The 25,859-nt window shown below is 46.1% G+C and overlaps 1 protein-coding gene across 1 annotated transcript in view; it reads left to right on the top strand.

Moving 5' to 3' along the window:
- Positions 1–9,595: 9,595 nt before the first annotated feature.
- LOC126253633 (facilitated trehalose transporter Tret1-2 homolog) overlaps positions 9,596–25,859 on the top strand; it is a 77,474-nt gene continuing 61,210 nt past the window's right edge. Inside the window, exon 1 of the mRNA XM_049955118.1 lies at positions 9,596–9,734. The gene's annotated coding sequence lies outside the window, so the exon portion shown is untranslated. The remainder of the gene's footprint in view (positions 9,735–25,859) is intronic.

Raw genomic sequence — 25,859 nt, 5'->3', positions numbered from 1 at the left:
CGCCAGCAGTGGTGGATGTGGAGAGAGAGAGATGCCAGAGTTTTGAGAGGTTACTATGAGCGGACGATCTGGACGTGTGTCCGCCAGAAAAAGGAAATTTGTAAAGATGGTTGCCATGAATTGATATATACGATGATTTTTGAACACTATTAAGGTAAATACATTGTTTGTACTCTATCAAATTCTTTCATTTCCTAACTATGCCTATCAGTAGTCAGTGGCTTCAGTAGTTAGAATCTTTTATTTAGCTGGCAGTATTGGCGCTCGCTGTATTGCAGTAGTTCGAGTAACGAAAATTTTTGTGAGGTAAGTGATTCATGAAACAGAATACCCCTTCAGAATCCCAGAAGACCGTCGCCGAGAGAGCAGCTTTGGAGTTTTCTTCGGAGAAGAAATGATGTGACGCCACTCCATGTATTGCCGTTTTGTTTCCAGTTCTAAGTGGAAAAAAAGTTTTTACAAACTGCCCAGTAACGCGCAATCAATTCCGCACGGATGGTCCTTTGTTGCACCTTATGGGCTTCGTGGTCTTGTGTTAGGAAGCGAGGAACCCAGCGGGAAGTAGCCAAACAGATGGACGACTGTGCCAGCAGTACTAACAGAAACGTCCCGTTGTGCACAAAGCTCTTTGATTGTGACCTGTCGATCACGTCGAATGACTGTGTCCGCTCGTTCCAACATTGCAGGTGTCACAGCTGTGTGTGTGTGGAAGATCGGACACGTTTGCGCCACCTCGTTGCGATGACGACATACGCGCCGCCCAACGACTCTTAAGTGCTTTTGTTGAGTGCCAGGTCTCCATAGACATTCTGCATGCACGTATGAATATCTACGATGCCCTGGTTTCCGCCAAAAGAAAGTAAATGACAGTTCATTGCTTAGAATGCACTTCCGCTACATACGCTGTTTTGAAGGCTACATATTGGGTCGCCACCTACCGGAACTTCATGAAACTATAGGGTGCGGGCTTTCACACAAAATTATGAGTGGTGTCATGGCCCTCAACTACTCAAAGTTCAAATATTAAAAGTATGTGCTGGTTTCGTTGTCTAGGGGCTGGGACACGTAGTTGCCGCATTACAAAACAAATACTTCTGAGTCTACACTATACAATATGAATATACACATGAATCGAATGGTCGAAGGTTCCTATCACTCGGCAATTGCGAATTTTGAATGTAACCTATAAATTTATAAAAGAAAGACTGCAATTAAACAAAATCTGCAGGTACTATTTTTAACGACTTTAAATGATAAGTACGATAGCAGAAGTACCTTTAAGAATGCCGTTTATTACTACAAACACTTATTCGTGTCGATGGTCCGGCAGTTAAATGAAATATAAGTTGACAGGGAAACAATACATTCCTACTTCATGTAATTACACTCCTGGAAATGGAAAAAAGAACACATTGACACCGGTCTGTCAGACCCACCATACTTGCTCCGGACACTGCGAGAGGGCTGTACAAGCAATGATCACACGCACGGCACAGCGGACACACCAGGAACCGCGGTGTTGGCCGTCGAATGGCGCTAGCTGCGTAGCATTTGTGCACCGCCGCCGTCAGTGTCAGCCAGTTTGCCGTGGCATACGGAGCTCCATCGCAGTCTTTAACACTGGTAGCATGCCGCGACAGCGTGGACGTGAACCGTATGTGCAGTTGACGGACTTTGAGCGAGGGCGTATAGTGGGCATGCGGGAGGCCGGGTGGACGTACCGCCGAATTGCTCAACACGTGGGGCGTGAGGTCTCCACAGTACATCGATGTTGTCGCCAGTGGTCGGCGGAAGGTGCACGTGCCCGTCGACCTGGGACCGGACCGCAGCGACGCACGGATGCACGCTAAGACCGTAGGATCCTACGCAGTGCCGTAGGGGACCGCGCCGCCACTTCCCAGCAAATTAGGGACACTGTTGCTCCTGCGGTATCGGCGAGGACCATTCGCAACCGTCTCCATGAAGCTGGGCCACGGTCCCGCACACCGTTAGGCCGTCTTCCGCTCACGCCCCAACATCGTGCAGCCCGCATCCAGTGGTGTCGCGACAGGCGTGAATGGAGGGACGAATGGAGACGTGTCGCTTCTGCCTTGGTGCCAATGATGGTCGTATGCGTGTTTGGCGCCGTGCAGGTAAGCGCCACAATCAGTACTGCATACGACCGAGGCACACAGGGCCAACACCCGGCATCATGGTGTGGGGAGCGATCTCCTACACTGGCCGTACACCACTGGTGATCGTCGAGGGGACACTGAATAGTGCACGGTACATCCAAACCGTCATCGAACCCATCGTTCTACCATTCCTAGACCGGCAAGGGAACTTGCTGTTCCAACAGGACAATGCACGTCCGCATGTATCCCGTGCCACCCAACGTGCTCTAGAAGGTGTAAGTCAACTACCCTGGCCAGCAAGATCTCCGGATCTGTCCCCCATTGAGCATGTTTGGGACTGGATGAAGCGTCGTCTCACGCGGTCTGCACGTCCAGCACGAACGCTGGTCCAACTGAGGCGCCAGGTGGAAATGGCATGGCAAGCCGTTCCATAGGACTACATCCAGCATCTCTACGATCGTCTCCATGGGAGAATAGCAGCCTGCATTGCTGCGAAAGGTGGATATACACTGTACTAGTGCCGACATTGTGCATGCTCTGTTGCCTGTGTCTATGTGCCTGTGGTTCTGTCAGTGTGATCATGTGATGTATCTGACCCCAGGAATGTGTCAATAAAGTTTCCCCTTCCTGGGACAATGAATTGACGGTGTTCTTATTTCAATTTCCAGGAGTGTAGTTATGAACAACAATATAACTCGCGAGATATTCACTTCTAAACGCATACTAAGACTTCGCTGCAGAAGCCACGGAAGTCTCACAAGTGCACAAGTAGGCACTACGAAATATTTCTATCTCCCGCATACACAAGCAAACCGCTCCACACTCTCCAAGTCTCTCCTGCGACCGTGCGTCCGTCGTGCCGTACTGCCCAGAAATCTCTCGAAACGATGCCCCTGCCCCACCTCCATACGTCTCTCCAAGTGTCCTTTTTGGAAACGATCGCTGTGATTGGCTAGAGCGCTCCCGCCATGTCTCCAAGCCAACACACACTGACAGACATATTGAAACACATACGAAATACTGGATTTACTTTTAAATACCTTGAAATTGAATAAATATCCCTATGGCTGGACCATAAACACGCTCTAGCACACATTATTAAATACATAAACAAATTAAATAAACGTTTTTACGTTACAAAATGTATCTCTATTTAAAGCAGATAAATATATAACTTCATCCTGTTGTTATTATTAATGCTTACGTTATGCCTCAATCAGCTGCATCACAATTTCACGTGTCTAATTTTGAATGTACAGTAGCCTAGTTGTTTTCTGCGGCTACTAGATGGCGCTCGTAGCAACACCATGTTTACTTGCCCACACTTTCTAAAGTGGGCACCTCAGTCTTGTTGCAACCCTTGTTCACAGTACGAGCAGCCCTTAGCGGCTCGAAGTCTCACAAGTATTCATGACGTCGCCTTTCCAGCTTGGATCTTTTTTAATATGTGACTTGTAAGTACTGCATCTTTTCGAGTCAGTGCAAACTTTAATTTTATTAATGTACTATATACCTAATGTTTTAGTACAGTTAGTCTAATTCTGGAGACGACGCTCACAGTAGCGTCGAAACCAGGTCAATTTTGACTTAATATTTGTGACCGAGGGCTTATTTGTTCCAATATAATTCTGACACGGTCACTGAACCTTAGCAGCTATGTTCAAAGTTTTAAATGAACATATTTCAGAGGAATAGAACAGAAGGAAGCCAGTAGCCTAATGTCTCTGTGCTTTCTAAAACACAGTAAATAATTGACCAATTTCTTCAAAAAAAAAAAATGGCTCTGAGCACTATGGGACTTAACTGCTGTGGTCATCATGAAACGTCCCCTTTTAACAATTTTACATGACTGTGCTTAACCTGACACACAATATTTATAGCGCAACGCAATCTGACTTTCAAAATTCCCTACAAAAGAATGGCCCTGACTAACATTAAACTATACCTTTCACAAATCACTTACCTCACAAAAATCTTCGCTGCTCAAGCTACTGCAATACAGCGAGCGCCACTACTGCCAGCTAAATAAAAGATTCAAACTATGGAAGGCACTAACTACTGATAGAGATAGTTAGCAAATGAAAGATATTAATAGAGAACAAACAATGTATTTACCTTTATATCATCATTTATAAATGTAGCAGTTCATGACAAATTACAAAGCTCCGCCATCTCTCTCCCCACATCCACCACTGCTGGCGGCTCACCTCCAACTGCCCAACGCTACGCGCTGTTCACAGCCAGCTGCCTAACACTACAATGGTTGAGTATTACAACAATGCAAAGCAGCCACAGACTGCACACGGCACAGCCAGTGATTTTTATACAGAGGTGGAGTTACCAATAAAAAAAACCTAAACAGCCTACTTACATAGCCCCCATGCTCTCCACAAAAAATTTTACAAATTTTGTTGGGCACTGGCCAATACATATTTGTTAAAATTTTTTTCACAATTACAATAACAAAGAAATCAAATGCACACACTTATTGATACAATGTTGGTCAAAAGCTAAAATTTTCTCACAGTCCATAAAGACAGTCCTAATCGTTCATCACAGTAAAATATCAGTGTTTTTCTCAAAGTCTGAGCAGTAAAAGACAATGCTCATAGACGTAGTGGATTTCCATGCAGTCTTGAAGAAGTAGTGTTGCCCTTCCAACGGAAAGACAGTGCTGGCTCTTGACATGCTGACAGGTAATGGGCGACAACAGAGCAAACCCACAGCCGAGTCATTCGACGTTTTGAAGAGTATCGTTTGGTAGCTCATCACAGAGCAGACCCACTGTAGTCCTGGTAGAGATTACGGTATTGGTGGGCCACCAGAGGCGCAGACCCACTGCAGTCCCCTTTTAACAATTTTACAGGACTGATGAAACGTCCCCTTTAAACAAATTTTACACGACTGTGCTTAACCTGACACACAATATTTATAGCGCAACGCAATCTGACTTTCAAAATTCCCTACAAAAGAATGGCCCTGACTAACATTAAACTATACCTTTCACAAATCACTTACCTCACAAAAATCTTCGCTGCTCAAGCTACTGCAATACAGCGAGCGCCACTACTGCCAGCTAAATAAAAGATTCAAACTATGGAAGGCACTAACTACTGATAGGGATAGTTAGAAAATGAAAGATATTAATAGAGAACAAACAATGTATTTACCTTTATATCATCATTTATAAATGTAGCAGTTCATGACAAATTACAAAGCTCCGCCATCTCTCTCCCCACATCCACCACTGCTGGCGGCTCACCTCCAACTGCCCAACGCTACGCGCTGTTCACAGCCAGCTGCCTAACACTACAATGGTTGAGTATTACAACAACGCAAAGCAGCCACAGACTGCACACGGCACAGCCAGTGATTTTTATACAGAGGTGGAGTTACCAATAAAAAAAACCTAAACAGCCTACTTACAATCAGTCCCCTAGAACTTAGAACTACTTAAACCTAACTAACCCAAGGACATCACACACATCCATGCCCGAGGCAGGATTCGAACCTGCGACCGCAGCAGTCGCGCGGTTTCAGACTGTAGCGCCTAGAACCGCTCGGCCACTCCGGCCGGCACCAATTTCTTCATGAATAGTATATATCGGATATAAACAAAGACATAGATAAATAAATATGCTGCTACAGTTTTTTCGTGTAATTGTGGAGTACTTATGACCTCACGCGATCGATAGTAATCGGCCACTTTGACCTTCAATAACTCATGTACTATTGAAGTGAGCCGCGCATGGCTCGTGTTCATACCATTTATTGTTTATCATCTTCTATTACCGTACAGCCGCCTCGTTTTCTTATTCCATTTACGGGTGCCACTAACTTCCTGCCTCAATTGCCCGTGACCGGCAGCAGCAGCGCGTATCGATAAGTGCACTGTCGTGCCATCTCTGGAGCAACTGATAGTATTTCCGGGTCGTCGTGTGTCTAGCAGTCAGATCGAGACGGACCAGCAGGGAAGTCAGGACGCAGCAGCAGTGAAGTCGGGGATGGAGCGCCGGTGAGGCGCCGACAGCCAGTGCTCGCCGACCGCTGGCGACACACATGAACTGTCCGACGGAGGGAGATTGGAGCGGTACGACCGTTAGTTGGTCGTTATCTCATCGGCCGACGTATATTTGGTCCTTTCACCGTTTCCGGACCTGGGCAGTTTGTCGGTTGGCGTGGAGCAGCGAGGAAATCCCCGCAGCGCGTAGTTTTGGCCGAGGCCGCTGGCGGCGTCCACGCGCGGTCGGAGTGTGAGGTGCTGTTCCCATTGCTACGAGATCCGTGGCTCACCGATCCTGGACGCGAAAGTTGAGTTTTGACTTAATCTACCAGCAAGTCACGACTGTTCACATTGTGTCGTTTGGATTTCGTTGTCGGCTGTAGGGACATTCCCGAGAGCAACAACGTGTATGAAACTTCCTGGCAGGTTAAAACTGTGTGCCCGACCGAGACTCGAACTCGGGACCTTTGCCTTTCGCGGGCAAGTGCTCTACCAACTGAGCAACCGAAGCACGACTCACGGCCGGTACTCACAGCCTTACTTCTGCACGAAATATATCCAGCGGCAACGTTAGGTGACTCACCCTGTATACAGGGTGTTACAAAAAGGCACGGCCAAACTTTCAGGAAACATTCCTCACACACAAAGAAAGAAAATATGTTATGTAGACATGTGTCCGGAAACGCTTACATTCCATGTTAGAGCTCATTTTATTACTTCTCTTCAAATCACATTAATCATGGAATGGAAACACACAGCAACAGAACGTACCAGCGTGACTTCAAACACTTTGTTACAGGAAATGTTCAAAACGTCCTCCGTTAGCGAGCATACATGCATCCACCCTCCGTCGCATGGAATCCCTGATGCGCTGATGCAGGCCTGGAGAATGGCGTATTGTAGCACAGCCGTCCACAATACGAGCACGAAGAGTCTCTACATTTGGTACCGGGGTTGCGTAGACAAGAGCTTTCAAATGCCAACATAAATGAAAGTCAAGAGGGTTGAGGTCAGGAGAGCGTGGAGGCCATGGAATTGGTCCGCCTCTACCAATCCATCGGTCACCGAATCTGTTGTTGAGAAGCGTACGAACATTTCGACTGAAATGTGCAGGAGTTCCATCGTGCATGGACCACATGTTGTGTCGTACTTGTAAAGGCACATGTTCTAGCAGCACAGGTAGAGTATCCCGTATGAAATCATGATAACGTGCTCCATTGAGCGTAGGTGGAAGAACATGGGGCCCAATCAAGACATCACCACAATGCCTGCCCAAACGTTCACAGAAAATCTGTGTTGATGACGTGATTGCACAATTGCGTGCGGATTCTCGTCAGTCCACACATGTTGATTGTGAAAATTTACAATTTGATCACGTTGGAATGAAGCCTCATCCGTAAAGAGAACATTTGCACTCAAATGAGAGGATTGACACATTGTTGGATGAACCATTCACAGAAGTGTACCCGTGGAGGCCAATCAGCTGCTGATAGTGCCTGCACACGCTGTACACGGTACGGAAACAACTGGTTCTCCCGTAGCACTCTGCATACAGTGACGTGGTCAACGTTACCTTGTACAGCAGCAACTTCTCTGACGCTGACATTAGGGTTATCGTCAACTGCACGAAGAATTGCCTCGTCCATTGCAGGTGCCCTCGTCGTTCTAGGTCTTCCTCAGTCGCGAGTCATAGGCTGGAATGTTCCGTGCTCCCTAAGACGCCGATCAATTGCTTCGAACGTCTTCCTGTCTGGACACCTTCGTTCTGGAAATCTGTCTCGATACAAACGTACCGCGCCACGGCTATTGCCGCGTGCTAATCCGTACATCAAATGGGCATCTGCCAACTCCGCATTTGTAAACATTGCACTGACTGCAAAGCCACGTTCGTGATGAACACTAACCTGGTGATGCTACGTACTGATGTGCTCGGTGCTAGTACTGTGGAGCAATGAGTCGCATGTCAACACAAGCACGGAAGTCAACACTACCTTCCTTCAATTGGGCCACCTGGCGGTGAATAGAGGAAGTACAGTACGTACTGACGAAACTAAGATGAGCTCTAACATGGAAATTAAGCGTTTCCGGACACATGTCCACATAACATCTTTTCTTTATTTGTGTGTGAGGAATGTTTCCTGAAAGTCTGGCCGTACCTTTTTGTAACACCCTGTATATTGTGAGACTACAGTGAAGATTTCTAGCTCTTTAAATGTCTGCAAGATGATCTTGGATGAGCGCCAGCAATTATTCTGATTACATGCTTTTGTGCAATGAACACTCTTTTATTGAATGATTAGTTACCCTAGAATATGATGTCATACGAAAGCAGAGAATGAAAATAGGCGTGGTAAGCTAATTTACTCAGATGTATATCGCCAAAATTTGCAATGACCCTAATAGCATAAGTAGCTGAACTCAAACGTTTCTGCAGATCCTCAGTGTGTTTTTTCCACTTCAACCCCTCTTCAATGCATATACCTAGAAATTTTGAATATTCTACCTTAGCTACCGATTTCTGATCGAAGTCTACATATATTAATGGGGTCATTCCATTTACTGTGTGGAACTGTATATACTGTGTTTTGTCAAAGTTTAATGAGAACCCATTTGCAGAGAACCACTTAATGATTTTCTGATAAACATCGTTTACAATTTCACCAGTTAATTCTTGTCTGTTGGGTGTGATAGCTATACTTGTATCATTGGCAAAAAGTACCAGCTTTGCATCTTCGTGAATATAGAATGGCGAGTCATTAATAAATATTAAGAACAGCAGAGGACCCAAGACCGAGCCTTGCGGCACCCCATTCTTGATTGTTCCCCAGTTTGAGAAATCACCAACTCCGAACTTAGAATATTTTCAGGGCGCCACAACACACCTGTTACATCACAAGGGGCGAAAATATTTCAGGATGTCCCAAACAAAGTTCGCATTTTGTCAAGCGAAACTGACCGAGAAAAAAGTCTATTGCATTACTTATTGGACGTCCCTCGTAGCCAATGGAAATGGTGAAAGAGTCTGTAAAAATTTCCGCAGTCAGGAAAGCTGATGTGGGAGGGATTCGTACGGGATTTTTCCGCGGAGTATCTGCTCCCTGGCCGGAACACGGGGCAAGCGGACTGCTCCCTCGCACGCGGCTATCGCCACTCGCGACCTGGAACGTCCGCAGGCGACGCCGCCGTCAGGCGAGGCCCGCGTGCCGCCGCGGCGCTGGTGCGGTGGTCTGGCCACCTCGCCCCTATCTGGGGTCAGGCCCCAGGGTCCGGCCGCCGGCGCTCCGGCGCCACTGCCCGCTGCTGCCGCCTTACAAAACACGGCGCCGCCTGCCGGCGCAGCCACTGTACCACTTGCCGCGGCAGCCGCCACATCAGCCGCGAAACAACTGCAACACGCGGCGGCCGCTCAGACCGCGACACGACCCCGGAAGCGCGTCCTCCAACTGTCCGCTGCACGGAACACCAGGTGCCACGCTGCGTCATTTCGGCCATTGGAGACGTCTTTCGAGTACCTGCTATCTGAAACGGGAACGTCAGTGCAGGCTTCCAGTTCTCATCCTACCAGTTGAAGAGCTTCCTCCGAGCTACCTAACACGCAGCTGCCGTGTACTGTACAGGTCAGTTCAATAAAATTATTTTAGATAATCATCGTTATCATCCCACATCTGCATTCTACCTGTTACATTCCTGTTGTACACCTCCATGTGCATTACGTATGGGTTCATATGGCTCTCAGCACTATGCGTCTTAACATCTGAGGTCATCAGTCCCCTAGAACTTAGAACTACTTAAACATAACTAACCTAAGGACATCACACACATCCATGCCCGAGGGAGGATTCGAACCTGCGACCGTAGCGGTCGCGCGGTTCCAGACTGAATCGCCTAGAACCGCTCGGCCACAGCGGCCGGCCAAGTGCATTACAGATTTCGCCTACATCGACATACATACTCCGCTGCCCCCTATACGGTGCATGGTGAAGGGTACCTTCCACCACTGCTACTCGTTCACTTCCCAGTTCCACCCGCAAATGGAGCGAGCGGAAAACGACTATCTATACGCCTCCGCACGAACGCTAATTTCTCGTATCTTCGTGGTCCTTACGAGAAATGTACTTTGGCGACAGTAGATTCGTTCTGCAATCTACCGAAAACGCCGTTTCTCTTAATTTTCCCAATATCGTTTCGCGAAAAGAACAGGGATTCTCATTTGAGTCTTCGAAACATCTCCGTAACACTTGCACGTTGGTCGCATCTACCGGCTACTGATCTAGCAACACGCCCCTGAGTTCCTCTGATGTCTTCCTTTAATCCCAATTAATCGAGTAGACCTTTTATATATAAGAGGTGGAGCCCCTCCACGCCCACACCGGCATGATGGCCAACTCAACAGGTTTACTGCCATCTCTGCATAAAGGTTAGTTTTCACTAAAGTGAGGTGTCGCAGGATGTAGGTACTGCGATGTTTGCGTACGTCTGGCTAAGGTTAACCATTAATATGCGCTCATCTGGAGATAGGTTGGGTCGAAGTCGAACGAAGGGTAGCGGTTTGCAGGGCAGAGGAAAAAAAGTGCCAAGGGAAGAAAACCTCTGCGACAGTTAGGTCGGGTGGTAAGAGCAGTAGCGGATGTCTTGCTGCCTGCGATAGGTTGTACAAGGGTAGGTTTTGTTAGTAGTGGCTATCATGCATGTCGATACCTTTGACGTTGTGCGGTTGTGTTGTTCGGAGGCTGGCGCTGTGTGCCGGTGTAGAGCTCTCGTTCAACGTCAGCAGCCTGCGACAGTTAGGTTTACTATCGTTTTTGTGCCCGATAGGTCATATATCGGATGCATAGTGTAGGGTGATGTTGGCGGTTTGTTTGTGCGTCAGTGGGCGAGCTCGTCGGTGTCCATGCTGTGGCCTGTTGGTCGGTAGTACTCTATACACGGTCTCCTTCATAGACGAGCTACAGTTTCCTAGCATTCTTCCAATAAAGCGAATTCAACCGTACGCCTTCCACACTGCCGACCCTACGTGCTTGTTCCATTTCAAATCGCTTTGCAGCGTTACGCCGAGATATTTAATCGACGTAGCTGTGTCAAGTAGCACACCACTAATACAGCATTCGAGCAATATAGGTTTTTCCCGCTCATCTACATTAACTTACAACTTTTTACATTTAGAGCTAGCCGCTATTCATTATGTCCAACATAAATTCTCTCTTAATCATTCTGTATCCTCCTACAGTCAAACAGAAGACACTTTCCCGTACACTACAGCGTCATCAACAAAAGGCCACAGATTGCTACTCATTTTATCGGTCACGTCGTTTATATATACACTACTGGCCATTAAAACTGCTACACCACGAAGATGACGTGCTACAGACGCGAAATTTAACCGACAGGAAGAAGATGCTGTGATATGCAAATGATTAGCTTTTCAGGGCATTCACACAAGGATCTACATCTACATCTACGTCCATACTCCGCAAGCCACCTGACGGTGTGTGGCGGAGGTCACCTTGAGTACCTCTTTCGGTTCTCCCTTCTATTCCAGTCTCGTATTGTTCGTGGAATGAAGGATTGTCCGTATGCCTCTATGTGGGCTCTAATCTCTCTGATTTTATCCTCATGGTCTCTTCGCGATATATATGTAGGAGGGACCAATATACTGCTTGACTCTTCCGTGAAGGTACGTTCTCGAAACTTCAACAAAAGCCCGTACCGAGCTACTGAGCGTCTCTCCTGCAGAGTCTTCCACTGGAGTTCATCTATCATCTCCGTAACGCTTTCGCGTTTACTAAATGATCTTGTAACGAAGCGCGCAGCTCTCCGTTGGATCTTCTACCTGTTACATTTCTGTTGTACACGTCCAAGTTCGCCTTCACGCATCTACATCGACATACATACTCGCTGCCCCCTATACGGTGCATGGTGAAGGGTACCATGCGCCACTGCTAGTCGTTCACTTCCCAGTTCCACTCGCAAATGGAGCGACGGGGAAACGACTCCGCACGAACCCTAATTTCTATCATCTTCGTTGTCCTTACGCGGAATGTACGTTGGCGACAGTAGACTCGTTCTGCAGTCAACCGAAAACGCCGTTTCTCTTAATTTTCTCAATATCGTTTCGCGAAAAGAACAGCGATTCCCATTTGATTTTTCGAAACATCTCTGTAACACTTGGACGTCGGTCGCATCTACCGGCTACAAATCTAGCAGCACGTCTCTGAATTCCTCTGATGTCTTCCTTTAATCCCAGCCACTCTACCAGTACACTCTATGCGGTCTCCTTTATAGACGAGCTACATTTTCCTAGCATTCGTCCAATAAACCGAATTCGACCGTTCCCCTTCCATACTGCCGACGCTACATGCTTGCTGCATTTCAAATCGCTTTGCAGGGTTACACCTATATATTTAATCGACGTAGCTGTGTCAAGTAGCACACCACTAATACAGCATTCGAACAACACAAAATTGTTTTTCCTACTCATCTACATGAAGTTACAACTTTACACGTTTAGAGCTAGTCGCCATTCATTATGTTAAACAGAAATTCTCTCTAAATCATTCTGTATCCCCCTATAGCCACTCAGAAGACAGTTTTCGGTACTCTACAGTGTCAACAACAAAAAGTCGCAGATAGCTGCTCATTTTATCCCTCACGTCGTTTCTATATATAAAGAACAAGAGCGATCTTATTGCACTTCCCATGACGATATTCTCCTCGCCGATCAACACTCGACGTCCGGGATAACTTACACAACTCGCCATTAAAATTGCTACACCACGAAGATGCCGTGCTACAGACGCGAAATTTAACCGAAAGGAAGAAGATGCTGTGATATGCAAATGATTAGCTTTTCAGAGCATTCACACAATGTTGCCGTCGGTGGCGACACCTACAACGTGCTGACATGAGGAAAGTTTACAACCGATTTCTCATACACAAACAGCAGTTGACCGGCGTTGCCTGGTGAAACGTTGTTGTGATGCCTCGTGTAAGGAGGAGAAATGCGTACCATGACGTTTCCGACTTTGATGAAGGTCGGATTGTAGCCTATCGTGATTGCGGTTTATCGTATCGCGACACTGCTGCTCGCGTTGGTCGAGATCCAATGACTGTTAGCAGAATATGGAATCGGTGGATTCAGGGACGCCTTGCTGGATCCCAACGGCCTCGTATCACTAGCAGTCGAGACGACAGGCATCTTATCCGCATGGCTGTAACGGATCGTGCAGCCACGTCTCGATCCCTGAGTCAACAGATGGGTACCTTTGCAAGACAACAACCATCTGCACGAACAGTTCGACGACGTTTGCAGCAGAATGGACTATCAGCTCGGAGACCATGACTGCGGTTACCCTTGACGCTGCATCACAGACAGGAGCGCCTGCGATGGTGTACGCGACGACGAACCTGGGTGCACGAATGGCAAAACGTCATTTTTTCGGATGAATCCAGGTTCTGTTTACAGCATCGTGATGGTCGCATCCGTGTTTGGCGACATCACGGCGAACGCAGATTGGAAGGGTGTATTCGTCATCGCCATACTGGCGTATCACCCGGCGTGATGGTATGGGGTGCCATTGGTTACACGTCTCGGTCACCTCTTATTCGCATTGACGGCACTTTGAACAGTGGACGTTACGTTTCAGATGTGTTACCAGCCGTGGCTCTACTCTTAATTCGACCCCTGGGAAACCCTACATTTCAGCAGGATAATGCACGACCGCATGTTGCAGGTCCTGTACGGGCCTTTCTGGATACAGAAAATGTTCGACTGCTGCCCTGGCCAGCACATTCTCCAGATCTCTCACCAATTGAGAACGTCTGTTCAATGGTGGCCGAGGAACTGGCTCGTCACAATACACCAGTCACTACTCTTGATGAACTGTGGTATTGTGTTGAAGCTGCATGGGCAGCTGTACCTATACACGCCATCCAAGTTCTGTTTGACTCAATGCCCAGGCGTATCAAGGCCGTTATTACGGCCAGAGGTGGTTGTTCTGGGAACTGATTTCTCAGGATCTATGCACCCAAATTGCGTGAAAATGTAATCACATGTCAGTTCTAGTGTAATATATTTGTCGAATGAATACCCGTTTATCATCTGCATTTCTTCTTGGTGTAGCAATTTTAATGGCCAGTAGCGTATAAAGAACAAGAGCGATCTTATTACACTTCCCATGACGATATTCTCCTCTCTGATGTACACTCGCCGTCCGGGATAACTTAGTTGGTTCTATCATAGCAATGCTTTGAGCCACTCACTCACCTGATAACCTACTCCTCATGCTCACAACTTCGTTAACGGTTTGCAATGGGACATTCCCTAGGCTCAGTCAGTTCTCTGATGCCGTCTACCCACCTTCCTTCAGGTAGCTGAAATTAGAAAACTGCTACGGTCGCAGGTTCGAATCCTGCCTCGGGCATGGATGTGTGTGATGTCCTTAGGTTAGTTAGGTTTAAGTAGTTCTAAGTTCGAGGGGACTGATGACCACAGATGTTAAGTCCCATAGTGCTCAGAGCCATTTGAACCAGTTGAACCAAATTAGAAAAGAGTAGCCACATTAAAAAAAAAAAGAAATAGGCTACTATACAGCACATTCACACAGAATTTCAACAGAAGTTAACAGTTTCGGACGCCGCCTGCTTTCTTCAGGTCACTGGACGGAAACAGTAGTTCAAGCAAGGTCGCTAGCACGCGCATGCGCGTTGGCGATCGATTTGTAGGTTGACAGTGAGCGTTGCTTGGGAGTAAACTACTGCTTCCGTCATATGCTCTGAAGATGCTCGGTGACTGTGGTCGGAAATGAGCCTTTTTCTTAAAAAGTATTTCAACTGTTGTTGTTGTGGTCTTCAGTCCTGAGACTGGTTTGATGCAGCTCTCCAGTAAAGCTGCATGCCCTCGGGAAAAATTACGGCTGTAGTTTCCCCTTGCTTTCAGCCGTTCGCAGTACCAGCAGAGCAAGGCCGTTTTGGTTATTGTTACAAGGCCAGATCAGTCAATCATCCAGACTGTTACCCCTGCAACTACTGAAAAGGCTGCTGCCCCTCTTCAAGAACCACACGTTTGTCTGGCCTCTCAACAGATACCCCTCCGTTGTGGTTGCACCTACGGTACGGCCATCTGTATCGCTGAGGCACGCAAGCCTCCCCACCAGCGGCAAGGTCCATGGTTCATGGGGGTGGGGGGTATTTCAACCATCACTGTCGTACCCATTACGAGCGTATTGTCGTTCTTTCCAAAAAGTTTCCTTGACATCCTTTTCCTTCGGTTCCTCCTCCTCTAATTCCCGCACGCCTGCGTTTCGATTAACTGACGGTTGCTGGGACGTGCCCAACTCTTACTTTTCTCTTACCTATTTATTCAATTTTCTTCCAGTACTTGCTTGCAATTATCACGATAAAGCTTAATGTTCCCCAATAATCAACTCTCAAAATTTTGTACTTTTGCACCTTCAGGTTCCACATCGCATTGGAATATTTTATAACTCTATTGGGCCCATTATGACCAGGGGATATTGGCTGGTTAAGTAATTGTCAATGTCAATAAAATTCACCAACAGCCGTGTACTTTAAGATATTATTTTATTTTATTGTGAATGCTACCAGTTTCGGCATTTCACTGTGTCACCTTCAGGCCCCATACGCATCTATCCAAATAAACTACCTTGTCGTATAGCGCCCTAAATCTCTGGATATCGTCAATTCAGTGGCAGCGCCGTCTCCGCTATACTGTAGCAGTTATTTCTGCCGTGGTCCAAGTTTGATCGAGTTATGTTACTTGGCAGTGACTCATCATACGAACGTTAGTTTCGTGCTTAAGTTTTGCACGCCAGTGTATATACATATGGTAGTGAGGCAAATGGATTCCCAATTGAAAAAATTTGGGTTTCGAATCACGGAATTTTTCTTACAGTCGTGAATAACCTCTCGAGATCGGTCAGAACAGAGGAATGAGAACTATTCATAATTTATTCTGGAACAATATGTCCCGCACAATTATTGAAAGCCTAGTATATATGAAATTGTATTTGTTTGTAACTATACATAGAAAAGTCTGTCTGTGACTTTTCGACTCGAGCAGTCTACGTTTAACGCCGAAAGAATACCACTTACATTCATCAGTCCCTGTCCAGTTTCTCGCAAAAGTCTAAAGAAATGTACCCCTTCTTTCCCAGGGATCTTGTAGTAAACTACGTACAAACATACGTTTAAATTTTACAGAAAATCGCGCACGAGCCACTTAAGGCCTTGAAATCCTCTGCTTTCTCGCTCTAGTAACATACGTGGTTGTACATTGCTTATCTTTCTCGCAATAAGTCGCGACCTCTCCGATATCCGATTTTTCGTTACGCAAACATGAGACCATATGACGCAACAGACAAGTCGTTGAGCTCCATGGTCCATTCAAAAGATGGTGAGAGCTTGGCAGCGTTAAAAGATGTGTGAGAAACTATTACTCATTCTCATTATAGTACAACGTTTGTGTGGCAGCGCGGATCTGTAACCGATGCTCGAGCAGTAATGTTGTTCTAGTGTTCGAAAACCAGTCTCCGTAGTCGAGGTCGCTAACACATGCTTATGCAGTGACACTCGACTGGGATGTTCGTCGGTTCGAATCCTGGTGGTCGAAAATTTTAAACTGACATTATTTTTTCGGCAAGCGAAAGTATGTACAATGAAACAGTAGATCCAATTACTATGGACGTATGACAAGAGGCTTTGAAAGGCATGAAGAACAGAAAAGCTATTGGAATAGATGGAATAAACGCACAGCTAATTAAATGTGGAGGGTTGCCACTAGATAAAAGGCTTTTACAATTAATAAACGAATGTTGGCCGAACTGCAAGATCCCATACCCTTGGTATACAGCAGGAGTAATCTCTTTTGAAAAGAGGGAAACGTAATGACTGTAAAAACTACCATGGCATCAGTCTCTTAAACACTGGCTACAAACTGTACTGAAAGCTAGTCAATAATTGCCAGAAGAATATCACGGAAGCTGTTATTCCTGAAGAACAAAATGGTTTAGGTGAGGTCGTTCATGGACAGACAATGTATCCGTAATTCAGAAATCATAGAGAAACACTGAGAATGTAATACAGAAACCCATATGGCCTTTATCGACCTTGAGAAGGCTTTTCATGGTGTGAGCCATGATAGCCTATGGAAGACTATGTTTGAATGTGGATTTCCTATCACCTAACAGAGGTTGGGAAATGTCTTTACAAAGCTACTCGCATTGTAATAAACACAGCTAGGGGTCGAGTAGAAGAAACAATTATTATCCAAAGCGTTAGGCAAGGGTGTGGACTATTACCCACCCTTTTTAATATTTACACTGACTTCATTCTTCGCAAATCGAAATTTAAGGTAAACAAGTGAATTAGGATAACGAAGAGGAATATCTCAAGGTACTTTTGTTTGCTGATATCTTTATTATTCAAAAGAATGAGAATGACCTTCAAAGAGCAGTATACCAGGTGAACAAAATTTGCAAGAAATACAACTTTAAAATTTGCAGCAACAAAACAAAAATAATGGCATTCCGAGGAAATATCCAGTCAGATCAAAAATTGTTTTCGATAGTTCAGTTTTAGAACAAATGTCTAAAATCTCTTATTATTTAGATTGTGCTACAAGTTTTGACTTTCACCTTGATATTGAAAGTAAAATACACAAGTCCCAAACTGTCTGTATTACCATTAGCAGAACATTGGGCCATAAAGTACAAAAAAGAAACCATTATGAAATACTATAAAGTAATGACAGTTCCTACGTTTTACTATGGAAGCGAAAGCTGGGATACCACAAAGCGACAATAAAATAAAATTGAAACAGCGGAGGTGAGGTTCCTAAGAAGGACGAAGGGCTGCACAAGAGGAGATATGATTAGAATCGAAGATATTAGAACAGAATGAAATATTTTCAAAATGAATGAAAAAAAATCAAGAATAACCTGAAGATTTGAGACAACACCTCAAGACGATACCGGGTCACAGAATTCTTCAGATGATCCTGAAATACAAGCCGAATGGGAAAAGAGATATTGGAAGAACTCGAAAAAAGATGGGAATGATTTTTTTGTGATTTCGTAATAAGCAATAGCCTGTAAAGATGATGATGATGATGATGACGATGATGATGATGATCTGTCTTTGTTCCAGTGTTCTGGATTAAACTCCAACCCACTCCGCAATGTTTCATGATGTGAGGCGTTTGACACTGTTTGCCCCGCGGGGTAGCCGCGTGGTTTGAGATGTCTTGGCAAGGTCCGCGCGGCTGCCCCAGTCGGAGGTTCGAGTCCTCCATCGGGCGTGGGTGTGTGTGTCGTCCTCAGTGTAAGTTAGTTTAAGTTAGGTTAAGAAGTGTGTAAGCTTAGGGAACGATGACCTGAGCAGGTTGGTCCCATAAGACCTTACCACAAATTTCTACTTTCCATTTGACACCGTTTATGGCAATCCGTCCGTCGGATGGGGACATTAAGCTTGACCGCCCCCTCCCGGCGATATTCCAGACGGGTAGCTTTTTTGTGGCATCCCAGGTTTTGCTCCCATAGGATAACACAGGAACAGCCATTATTTTATAGAATTTCGTTTGGCTTTCCAATGTTCTGCTAATAGTACCACACACAGCTTGGAATTTGTGTATTTTAATGTCGTGGGTGAAATGTTTCGTGAATAATCTAACAACAGAAACTCAAAATTAGTGTACAGGCACTTATCACTGTTACCCATACGACACAGATACGCGCTTGATACTTCGTAACAGGTTGGATGAAGGCCACGGTAACAACTCTGCTAGGACCTTCCCTAGAACGGCGATGAAGAGTTGTTGCATCCACTCCCCAACGTCCATTACCTGAGGATGGGACTAGTAACGTACCGAAAGTAATGTATCGCTGGCGCAGCGCTTGTGCCTTTCGCTGAGTCGTCTCCTTTATTCCTAAATGCTGAGTGTGGGGCTACTTTGAGTGTTCGAGATTTCAGGATAATTAAAAAAAGAGAGACCGTACACCCTCAACACGTTGTTCGAAAGGGTACAGATTATCCACGAGACATTTCACTCACAACAGTGTTAAAATATGATTTTAGGTGACTGAGGGAAGATCAAAAATGAGACTAGGGGAAGGTTACCAGCTGTGTCCGTTTCAAGCGAACCGCCTCATTATTTGTATCAAGCATTTCAAGGAATCCACGAAAAACGTAAATCTACACTCCTGGAAATTGAAATAAGAACACCGTGAATTCATTGTCCCAGGAAGGGGAAACTTTATTGACACATTCCTGGGGTCAGATACATCACATGATCACACTGACAGAACCACAGGCACATAGACACAGGCAACAGAGCATGCACAATGTCGGCACTAGTACAGTGTATATCCACCTTTCGCAGCAATGCAGGCTGCTATTCTCCCATGGACACGATCGTAGAGATGCTGGATGTAGTCCTGTGGAACGGCTTGCCATGCCATTTCCACCTGGCGCCTCAGTTGGACCAGCGTTCGTGCTGGACGTGCAGACCGCGTGAGACGACGCTTCATCCAGTCCCAAACATGCTCAATGGGGGACAGAGCCGGAGATCTTGCTGGCCAGGGTAGTTGACTTACACCTTCTAGAGCACGTTGGGTGGCACGGGATACATGCGGACGTGCATTGTCCTGTTGGAACAGCAAGTTCCCTTGCCGGTCTAGGAATGGTAGAACGATGGGTTCGATGACGGTTTGGATGTACCGTGCACTATTCAGTGTCCCCTCGACGATCACCAGTGGTGTACGGCCAGTGTAGGAGATCGCTCCCCACACCATGATGCCGGGTGTTGGCCCTGTGTGCCTCGGTCGTATGCAGTCCTGATTGTGGCGCTCACCTGCACGGCGCCAAACACGCATACGACCATCATTGGCACCAAGGCAGAAGCGACTCTCATCGCTGAAGACGACACGTCTCCATTCGGCCCTCCATTCACGCCTGTCGCGACACCACTGGAGGCGGGCTGCACGATGTTGGGGCGTGAGCGGAAGACGGCCTAACGGTGTGCGGGACCGTAGCCCAGCTTCATGGAGACGGTTGCGAATGGTCCTCGCCGATACCCCAGGAGCAACAGTGTCCCTAATTTGCTGGGAAGTGGCGGTGCGGTCCCCTACGGCACTGCGTAGGATCCTACGGTCTTGGCGTGCATCCGTGCGTCGCTGCGGTCCGGTCCCAGGTCGACGGGCACGTGCACCTTCCGCCAACCACTGGCGACAACATCGATGTACTGTGGAGACCTCACGCCCCACCTGTTGAGCAATTCGGCGGTACGTCCACCCGGCCTCCCGCATGCCCACTATACGCCCTCGCTCAAAGTCCGTCAACTGCACATACGGTTCACGTCCACGCTGTCGCGGCATGCTACCAGTGTTAAAGACTGCGATGGAGCTCCGTATGCCACGGCAAACTGGCTGACACTGACGGCGGCGGTGCACAAATGCTGCGCAGCTAGCGCCATTCGACGGCCAACACCGCGGGTCCTGGTGTGTCCGCTGTGCCGTGCGTGTGATCATTGCTTGTACAGCCCTCTCGCAGTGTCCGGAGCAAGTATGGTGGGTCTGACACACCGGTGTCAATGTGTTCTTTTTTCCATTTCCAGGAGTGTACGTCTGGAAGATCCTTAGAAAACATGTAATTAGTATGAGAAAATAAAAGTTTTGGGAATCGAGCGACAAAGATTGGATTAACTTTTTAGTGCATTCCAGGTCCATAGGATGGATTATCTTCATCCTCTGCAAACTCCTCCTCCAGCTTCCTCTTGTTCCTCCTCCTGTTTACTCTTGCTTGTATTTCTAGACTCTTTACAGCCCTGTCTGCAGCCCGAAGGCGTTCCTTGTCTAAAGCAAGCATCGCTCGTACCATGTTAGAACCTATCTTCATTCGCATATTTCTAAATACCTTGCACCTTACAATGTTGCCATCATTGAAAGTCGCAACAGCATCATACACACCAAACTGAAGTGTTTCTATTCCAACAAATACAATCTTGGGGATTCTCGACCGTATAACACTATTTACACTTTCATTGGGGTTTTGAGTTTTTCCGTGACTACACTTTTTCAACAGTTCAGGTGCTGCTAAGTCTCTGAAAATAGATTTTATCACCTCCATTATTGCATGAGGCAGACTATGCTTATGAGTGTACACTTCACCAGTTAGCAATCCTTTGTTATATTTACACCAACTGTCTTCTTCTTTGGGACACAAGCTATGTTGAGGATTTTCATCGTCTTTATTGTTTACAGTAATAACACATACCTTTGGCTTTCCAACATTTCTCCTTTTCTTAAAAGCCTTCAGAGGATTTCTAATAACTTTACTTTTACTCATTATTATACTTCAACAAAACAGAGACTCAAGAAACAGAATTAATTACGAATATTTTCGAGATAACGACAGAGTAAATAAACATGAAACAATCGACAATCACACCAGCGATATATATTGAACCATCACAGGTTAGCCACAACACATACTTTATCTCACATCACTAAAATGTACCTGATGAACACGGACGTTAATAATAACACCATTTGACAGCAGTTTAACAGCGCCACAGTGGGTCACGCCCATGTAGAACACATTTCAAAAAAAAAAAATTAAAAATAGTTGTAGTCTTCGGAACTGAATAAATTATATATCTATTGAAAGGTAATAGTTTGCAGATTCAGAAAACGCAAAAAAGTAAAAATTGAACTTTTCATGATTTTCAGCCTTTCCGGACCCCCTTAAAGCAAATTCCGGGATAGTTGCTTCGGTACTTCCCTCTCCACACTTCTCCTATCTGAACTTGTGTTTCGGCGCTGATGACCCCGTCGTCGACGAGGCGAGACGTTAAATCCTAATCTTCGTTTCCTCCTTCTTCCCCTCTTGATCGTACTTAACTTCTGTATACTACAGTGCTCGATGATGTGTTGGCAGAAGAGCCAACACCGTGTTACTAGAGGAGGCCGAAATGCACGCGTTTAAGCTCACGCAGACTGGCGTGAGGTCTGGAACAGTTAATGAGATGAGTCTAGTAAATAAAGTACGTAGTTGCTTGAATACTTAACTTTAATCCATAATTGGAGAACATCGCTCTTGATGATACATTAATTATAATCTCAATATAAACTGGTAATGGCGCCTTGCTAGGTCGTAGCAAATGACGTAGCTGAAGGCTATGCTAACTATCGTCTCGGCAAATGAGAGCGTATTTGTCAGTATATCATCGCTAGCAAAGTCTGCTGTACAACTGGGGCGAGTGCTAGGAAGTCTCTCTGGACCTGCCGTGTGGCGGCGCTCGGTCTGCAATCACTGACAGTGGCGACACGCGGGTCCGACGTATACTAACGGACTGCGGCCGATTTAAAGGCTACCACCTAGCAAGTGTGGTGTCTGGCGGTGACACCACACTCGAGTTCCTGTAACTCAGGTTATCAGGGCAAAAGATTGAGCAGAAACACACGAAGCTAATCGTAGGCGGCGCCTCGGGGCAGGAAAGACCAACCCCAAAAGATAAAGCAACAATACTATCACCACAACGGCATCATCAGAGAACCGCTGGAAGCTACAACTAGGGATGTCCGTACACAGAGTAGAAATCAGCTCTGCCGTACTGTGTACCCTGTACTCCCCGCTTGATCTGTTTATACACGGTGGCAAAAATAAAACTGACCTCGAAAATACACAACTGGCCATTAAAATTGCTACACCAAGAAGAAATGCAGATGATAAACGGGTATTCATTCGACAAATATATTATACTAGAACTGATATGTGACTACATTTTCACCCAATTTGGGTGCATAGATCCTGAGAAATCAGTACCCAGAACAACCTCTGGCCCTAATAACGGCCTTGATACGCCTGGGCATTGAGTCAAACCGAGCTTGGATGACGTGTACGGGTACAGCTGCCCATGCAGCTTCAACACGATACCACAGTACATCAAGAGTAGTGACTGGTGTATTGTGACGAGCCAGTTCCTCGGCCACCATTGAACAGACGTTCTCAATTGGTGAGAGATCTGGAGAATGTGCTGGCCAGGGCAGCAGTCGAACATTTTCTGTATCCATAAAGGCCCGTACAGGACCTGCAACATGCAGTCGTGCATTATCCTGCTGAAATGTAGGGTTTCCCAGGGGTCGAATGAAGAGAAGAGCCACAGGTCGTAACACATCTGAAATGTAACGTCCACTGTTCAAAGTGCAGTCAATGCGAACAAGAGGCGACCGGGACGTGTAAGCAATGGCACCCCATACCATCACGCCGGGTGATACGCCAGTATGGCGATGACGAATACACCCTTCCAATCTGCGTTCAACGCGATGTCACCAAACACGGATGCGACCATCATGATGCTGTAAACAGAACCTGGATTCATCCGAAAAAATGACGTTTTACCATTCGTGCACCCAGGGTCGTCGTTGAGTACACCATCGCAGGCGCTCCTGTCTGTGACGCAGCGTCAACGGTAACCGCAGCCACGGTCTCCGAGCTGATAGTCAATGCTGCTGCAAACGTTGTCCAACTGTTCGTGCAGATGGTTGTTGTGTTGCAAACATCCCCATCTGTTGACTCAGAGATCGAGACGTGGCTGCACGATCCATTACAGCCATGCGGATAAGGTGCCTGTCGCCTCGACTGCTAGCGATAAGAGGCCGTTGGGATCCAGCACGGCGTTCCGTATTACCCTCCCGAACCCACCGATTCCATATTCTGCTAACAGTCATTGGATCTCGACCAACGCGGGCAGCAATGTCGCGATACGATAAACCGCAATCGCGATTGCCTACAATCCGACCTTTATCGAAGTCAGAAACGTGATGGTATGCATTTCTCCTCCTTACACGAGGCATCACAACAACGTTACAGCAGGCAAAGCCGGTCAACTGCTGTTTGTGTATGAGAAATCGGTTGGAAACTTTCCTCATGTCAGCACATTGTAGGTGTCGCCTCCGGCGCCAACCTTGTGTGAATGCTCTGAAAAGCTAATCATTTGCATATCACAGCATCTTCTTCCTGTCGGTTAAATTTCGCGTCTGTAGCACGTCATCTTCGTGGTGTAGCAATTTTAATGGCCAGTAGTGTACATTCTAACAAAGAAAATGGCACATCACGGTGGAATTATCCGAACTGGACAGATATAAAGAGATGTTTGTGCACGTACAGACAAACAAATAACTACAATTTCAGATGAATTTGATGATTTATTCAAGAGAAAAAACTTCGCAAACTGGGCACGCCATCATTGGTGCACCTGTGGTCTTTATGCAAGTAGTTATTCGGCTTGTCATTTATTGGTAGAGTCCTTAGAGTCCTCAGAAATATTGTGCAAAATTCTGTCCAACTGGGACGTTACATCGTGAAAATCCCGAGGTGGTTGGAGAACCCTGTCCATAATCCTCCAAAGGTTCTCAAGTGGCGAGAGATCCACCGACCTTGCTAGCCAAGGTAGGATCTGACAAGCACGAAGACGAGCAGCAGAGACTCTCGTTATGTGCGGGCGGGCATTGTCTTACTGAAATGTAAGCCCTGGATGGCTTGCCATGAAGGACAACGAAACAGGGTGTAGAATGACGGCGACGTACCGTTACTCTATGAGGGTGCAGCGGATGACAACCAGAGGTGCCGAGCTGTGAAAAGAATTGGTATGGAAAGAAATGGTACCCCTGACCATCACTTCTGATTATCAGGCCGTATGTCGGGCGGTATCCCACCGCCAGCCCGGGCTTCTCCAAAACGTCTATGGCCTGTAATCTCATTGACTGGAGCAGAATTGTCTTCATTGATGAACCCTTCCTCGAAATGAGCCCCGATGATCAGCGAAGAAATGTCTGGAGACGCCCCATGCGTTTGGATGCCAAACGTCTACTTAAGCACCTTAGTGAAAATAACATACTGTCAAAGTCACAGTTTGGGTTTCTTAACGGTTCTGATATTGAGAAGGCTATTTACAATTAGAGTGAAAATGTCCTTAATTCATTAGACTACAAATCAGAGGCAAGTGGCATATTCTGCGACCTGTCAAAAGCTTTTGACTGTGTGAATCACAGCATTCTCTTAAGTAAAATAAAATATTATGGCATCACTGGTAGTACTGCAAAGTGGTTTCAGTCATATCTTACTAATAGAAAACAAAGGGTGTCATTCCGTAATACTTCAGCAGTAGACAATCAGACATCATCTCACTGGGAAGAAATTATATGTGGTGTTCCCCAAGGTTCCATACTAGGTCCACTACTTTTTCTTGTGTATATTAATGGCCTGTCATCTGTTGCATTACCAGATGCCACGTTTGTCTTATTTGCAGATGATACAAACATTGCAATACATAGTAAATCAAATATAAATTTAGAAAGGGCAGCTAATCAAATTTTTACTGACATTAATAAGTGGTTCATAGCCAATTCACTGCCATTAAATTCTGAAAAGGCCCACTATATGCAGTTCAGAACTTCCAAGAGATTTCCTTCTAGTGGGTGTATAAAATATGATGACATGGAAATAGGAGAAGTTGAGAGTGTAAAATTCTTGGGATTACAACCTGATGATAAATTCAATTGGGAGCGACATACTAACGAACTGCTAAAGCGCCTAAACAAGTCTGTGTTTGCAATGCGAATGACGTCAGACATAGGAGATAAAAATATTTAAAAAATGGCATATTTTGCTTATTTTCACTCCATTACGTCATATGGTATCATATTTTGGAGTAACTCCACAAACTGGGG

Source organism: Schistocerca nitens, chromosome 4 (genome assembly GCF_023898315.1).
Source record: "Schistocerca nitens isolate TAMUIC-IGC-003100 chromosome 4, iqSchNite1.1, whole genome shotgun sequence".
Lineage (NCBI taxonomy): Eukaryota > Metazoa > Arthropoda > Insecta > Orthoptera > Acrididae > Schistocerca > Schistocerca nitens.
The sequence above is the reverse complement of the archived record's forward strand: the minus strand, read 5'-3'. Positions and strand labels throughout refer to the sequence as shown.